At 43.5% G+C, this 6,000-nt stretch overlaps 1 long non-coding RNA gene across 1 annotated transcript in view; it reads right to left on the reverse strand.

The window, feature by feature from the left end:
• The window catches only part of LOC139680373 (uncharacterized), a 41,436-nt gene extending 35,989 nt beyond the window's left edge, over positions 1–5,447 (reverse strand). Inside the window, exon 1 of the long non-coding RNA XR_011699341.1 lies at positions 5,353–5,447. This is a non-coding gene — a long non-coding RNA (uncharacterized lncRNA). The remainder of the gene's footprint in view (positions 1–5,352) is intronic.
• Between the last annotated feature and the right edge of the window lie 553 nt (positions 5,448–6,000).

Genomic DNA, 6,000 nt, shown 5'->3' on the forward strand with positions numbered 1-6,000 from the left:
ACACATGTAGGAAATGTAGTAGCGTAAAAAGGAAGAGGAGGAGGGAAGATAGCACAAGAAAAAGAAAAGGATAATAAGCTTAGGCTGTATTTGTGTAATTACCCTCTCCAGAACAGTCTTCTGAGAAAAGGATATGCTTAATTTTTGTTATGTCATAAACCTTAAACTCTCCAGTTGTCACTGATTAGGGTAGGAACTAAATAACTGAAAATGGACACAGGGTGATTGCCTTCTCCCCAACTCACTTTCAGTAAAGACAGATTTATTGTGAATCAAGGGAGAGCTCTGTGGTCAATTTTGTATCTAAGGACTAATAAATTTAATGCATCCAAATGGGAAATGACCAGTGGTTTATACAAAGCAAATATTCTGCAATTTCAGAAGTATAAAACAAACTTGTTTAGGAAGTGTCCAGCCAATGCATCCGTTTTTCTCTTTCCTATTCATGTTCTTTATCTCTTATAACTTTATCTGACCTTTGATTTAAAGTTTATTCTGGTCCTGACTCAGGCTTCATTCAAATCCATGACAAAACTTTCATTGACTTTAATAGCAGAAGGATCAACCTTCCAATACAAGATTAAAAAGATTAAAAGCTTGGAAAACAAAATACAGTAATTGCTCAAGAGACAAATTATAGAAAGGCCTTCTCTGACCACAACATGCCATGTCATTAACCCCTACAAAGTTCTTAATTTGGAAACTACTAATGCTACCAATTATTGTAGGGACCTGCCTTGTTTGAACTGTAGAAACATCAACAACTTGGCTAAGATCCTGCACCAAGCACTTGTCTGCCATCAGAAAGGCTTGATCATTAACCCACATCCACACTGTGCTTCCAGTGTAAGCCAGAAGGACCAAAGCAGGAGCCCCTCTAGTGCTCTGGTTGGTCAAGGAAATGGAAGCCAAGCACCCTGCATCTGCAGGGCAGTGACAGCAGTGAAGTGGGTCAGCCTTTATCCAAAGCCAAATTCCAAGTTGCATTCTCAAGAGAATAAAAACTTCTATGCCTTTCAGAAGTGTATCTTTCAATGACTTGATTTCAGTATTTCAAAGGCAGGCAAGGAGCAGGTACAGCCAGGAGATATGGACTGTCTTTGGGATTGGTTGTACCTTCAATCTGACCTGAATGGGATGACTTGCATCTGTATTTCCCCAGGGACAGAGCAGGGCATACACTACAATGTGGCACATCCTTATCAGTTCCCTCCCCTACCAGCATTTCCCTGCATCTCTGACCTTCTCCTTTGGTTTCCTCGTCCCAGTGGGGCAGTGCAGTGGATCTGAGCTACAGCCTAAATTTCTTCTCAGCAACAGTTGTTTAATTGAATCTTTGATGTGTTCACAAAATATGTCTATACATAAATCTGTATCTATCTACGTGCGTGTCCATGGAGATGAATGGATGGATAGACGGACAGATGGATGGATGGATGGATGGATGGATGGATGGATGGATGGATGGATAGACAGTGATATATTTCCCTTTTCTCTCTCTCTCTCAAAAAAAAAAAGAATAAAAGCTGAAACTTTTCTTTGCCATTTGAAGTTAATATTTAATTAGGACAATTGAGCTCATGCAGCCCAGACCTGCCATGGCACTGACTTCACTGACGACCTGCCCTTTCCTCAGGAGAGAGACACAGAAAGGATGGTGGCCAAGAGCTGACTCCTGCAGCCTGTGCTCCTGAGGAGCCTCTGAGGAGCTGCAAATGGTACCTGACTGACCTTGGCTTTGTCCTTTCAACAAGTAATGCTGGCTGAGTGCCTCCTGCCCTGTCTCCTTGGGAATGGCACAAGTGGGTGCTGCTGAACAGGCTGTGCTCACACCTCCCATCAGCCTTCCCACAGCACAGCCAGATGGGGAACAGGGATGTGTGAAGAGTGGCTGTGGAAAAAGACCAATCTTGCAGAAGAAAGGAGAGGTGCCCAGGAGTCCTGAGCTCTCAATGGAGCCTGACCTTGCAAATGGTGAGCTTTGCTTGCCTACCAGGGCTGGATTTACTGGTTCTCCCTGTTTTCACTAACTCCCTCCCCTCTGGTCTCTAGTTGAACCCTCATGTGGCTTTACCTCACTGAGTCATGGTCCTGCTAACAAAGCCCTGTATGTGAGGGAGGAGAGCTGTGATGGGAAGTGCAGCGGATGTGCTGGACACAGCACCACATCTAGTGAAAATCCAGTGGGAATTCCTGCCGTGAGGTTTCCATTTTTTCCGTGGTGTTTACTTAATTCACTGCTCTCATCCTTGCCCTTCCCCTCGTGCCTAGGCTCTGTGTTTGCTGGGGTTTAGCCTGACCATTGCTGGCTGAGAGTGGCCCTAAAGGGACAGCCAAGCTGTTGAATGGCTGTGGTTGGAGAAATGAGTGTACACACATTACATAGTGCTCTTAACTATGTAAAAACTGGCTTGTCAATCACCTAAACCACCTTTTATAACATTTTGAATGCAAATCAACCCTTGAGCAGGCATAAATTACAACTGTACCTACCTTTATCCTATCAGAGCAATGACAGGCAGTCTTACAGCAAAGACCATATTCCGCCCTTCCAAACTGTAGTAGCAATTTAAGTTGTTTAAACCATCTTTCAAAGCGATTGTTGTTACTCCTCCTCTGGGGATTTTATTGCCTTATCCTGAACAAATGCTGATGGAGACAGGGTCAGATTTCATTTGTATGAAAGGTGTGGAAAAACCTTTTTCTGCTGATCTTGTTGGAGCAAATGTGAGTGTAGTGGCTTTCAAGAATTCCCCACCATCCATATTCACAGAATCACAGACTATGCTGATTTGGAAGGGATTCACAAGGATCATGGGGTCCAATTCCTCCAAGCACAGCCAGAAAAACTGAATGGCAGGAAAGCCATCTTTACCTAAGTGGGAGGCAGCTCTTCACCTCCATCAACATATTTCTAAGTCAAATGTATTAAAAATGAAGGTGTTCCAGCTACCAGAGTTGTAAATATAAATCCCATTTGACCAAATAAAATTATTTTCTCCATTCTAGGACTCCACACATGTAGTGGCTGTTGAACTTTGACTCTGAACAGTCACCTCAGCTTTACAAGGCTTTCCTTTAAAAGCAAACTGAAGCCTCATCTGCTATAAATCCATATCACCCCATTGCTCTCTTGTTGATTTATATCAGTGGACCAGCTATTATGACAACATCAATAGCAATCTGCATCTCTATTGCTGGTGATTAAGGGTGGAAAAACAGCTGGGAGCAAGAGAGAATATAATACTCAAACTGACTGAAAATCTGGAAAGTAGGAGCCTGATCAATGCTGTTAGGAGTGTGCTGGGAATAAACTGTACTTATGACTTGACTTAGTCTGAATGAACAAAAAACCAGGCCACAGCTGTCATTGACTCTCCACCCTGGTCTTACAGGCTTAGACAAACTGGATGAAGTTTTATACCCATAAACATCCATGGTGGTAATTGCAGGTGATGAGGACACCCAAGTGAACCATAAATGGGTCCACAAACTGCTTTGGCAGTGCTCCTTGGCCTTCAGGACCTAGAGTTTCACTTCACAGCAGCTAATGTGGGGATAAGAATTTTTTCTTTCAGAGATTCAGATGCTGGTGACTCCCAAATTGGTGCTAAATAACACCTTTTTCAAAACTCACTTCTCATTATCCTGAATTCTTCTGAAAAACCCATCTATGGCACTTCTCAAAGCTGCGGCCAGAGAGCTCAGCTGCTCCCTAAACCAAGCTGAAATAACAAAGAATGCAGGATGTGTTTTCTTAAGAGACAGGTAAAGTTTATCTATGAGAGAAGGAATCCAGGAACAAGCCTGGGGAGCCTCCACACTGAGAGGCTTTTTTTGTTTTTTTGCTTTACAATTTCACAGCTTTAAATCCTTTCGGGTTATTCCCATTCCTGCTTTAAAAGGCTGAAATTCTCTGTAGTGCAGCCACAAATATCACAGCCCTCTTGTCAATGTCCAAGCTGCTCAGAGCTGCAATTTATTTAAAGCTAGCCTGAAGTGAACCAGTTAGTAAGAGCTGGTTTCCTATCACACCTCATTCCACCTTCTGCCTTTGAAGTCCACTTAACACAGCCCTACTATTCCTTGGGGACTTCAGGGGATTAAGGCAGGCCCCCTGACAATGCACTGACTCTTCCAGTGCTGTTGCCTTTTCTGTTTATCAACTAAAATGAGAGAGAGACTAGGCCAAAAATAAAAGACAAAGAAGAGAGAGGGGAGAAAGAGTGAGAGATGGAAGGAGGGGGAAAAAAAGGAAAGCCAGATTTTTAATGCAAAACCAGAACACTGTTCAGGGCTTTTGTTAATACTAGTAATCTTTAAGTACAAGCCTTGTATCCTTAATAATGCAGCAGAGCAATAATTTCCCTAAAGCTCTCTCTCTGTATATCAGATCAGTTGCATTTGTTCCAGGAATTCTCCTTTCTTAGGGATACCCAGGTATAAAAACCCAATGGGTATTCAGTTGCCTGTATCTGAGGAGCCTAAAGGATTGTAACTCTTATTTAGAGCAGTTGATCACAGGTTCTTTACTTTACTAAAATCCTCTGCCTACTGGCATCGTGCCTGAGGCATCGTCTACCTGTAAAATCTGTTGCTTTATCTTACTGATAAGAATGCTTGGATAACTCTGTGGAGTTCCAATAACACAGGATGAATGGGATCTACCTGAACTCGTTATTACACTCTGATCTTAGAAAGGCTTGCTGCTGGATGTTGAACAGCAACTACTCATCACTGCTTTGTCCTGGAGGGACCCTAAGTGCTGGGATAAACACTGCATGGGAAAGACAGTGCTTTAGTGAAGAAGGCACAGAAGATGTCTTCTGAACAACTTTTTCTTTGAAAAAGGATACTCTGCAAAGAGACATGTAGAGCACACAGTTTAATAATAATCCCAGCAGCAGTGCTGAGAAACCCAAGGGAGCAGTAAAATAGACAGCAGTGGTGCATGGAGAGACACTACACCACCAGGCTTGAGAATTGGGAACGTCCCTCTCTCCTTCAAGCCACCAACATCTGGCATACACGTGAGCCAAGCAGGCAAAGGAGGTCTGATAAAAGCTGCTCGAGGCAGTTAAAAAGTTTAGGGAGCCCATGTAGCTTTTCTATGCAAAAATGCTGTAGAGGATTAGATATCTGCCACTGCAGCCCATTAACCTCTCCCCTGTGTAGACTAGTCTCTACAGGATTTTCTTGCCTTCATCACTCTTCAATCATATGCAGGCAGAGAAAGAAAAATAAGAGAACGCTATAGCCACCTACCCATTGCTGAGTGAGATTCCAGGCTGTGGTGAGTGCTGAGCACTGGATGGGACATCAGGTCAGGTAACACAGGGCATAATCACTTACCTCCATATTTCTTTGCATCACGACAGAGCTTTCTGATCCTGGGACAAGTGCAATAACCCCTGATTGCTACAGGTGCTAATTAGTAATACAGTTCAGAAAAGGGGTCTCACTTCTCCAACTGGACAGGATCTGCTCTGACTGGATAGATACTTCTGCTGTGTAGCTGATTGTACTTCCTTTCACAGCACCAGAGTTCCTTCTTCTCTCCACTGTTACATCCCTGTTCCAGGTTTCACCAGTGACTATCTGACACAGCCTCAAAACTCTCATGGGGGTAAAGAGCTGATGCATCAGTTCAGAATGACATCCTGTGCAGGCAGCAGGTGCTATGCAAGAACTGTGATTTCGAATGAGTTTGGATGTTTGCATTTCTTGTTTTGCATTACCCCAGCTGTGGGAAACTCTGTGATAAGTTTTTCTCCCTGGCTAATGTCTAGTGGGAAAATTCCTTTCCTGCTGAGCAGTCCCTTTGCCCTCCAAAACCTTCACCACCATGGGTTTGAGGGCAGGAGGGGGTCTCTCTGAGCCATATGCTTTCAAAACCACAGCCCACAAAGTAACCTCATCAGGTCGGAGCTGGTGGGTAGGTTTATACTGGGACTTGTTTCCTCTTTTAGTTTTACTGGTTTCCTTCAGCAATCATTAGGA

Source organism: Pithys albifrons, chromosome 18, assembly GCF_047495875.1.
Source record: "Pithys albifrons albifrons isolate INPA30051 chromosome 18, PitAlb_v1, whole genome shotgun sequence".
NCBI lineage: Eukaryota > Metazoa > Chordata > Aves > Passeriformes > Thamnophilidae > Pithys > Pithys albifrons.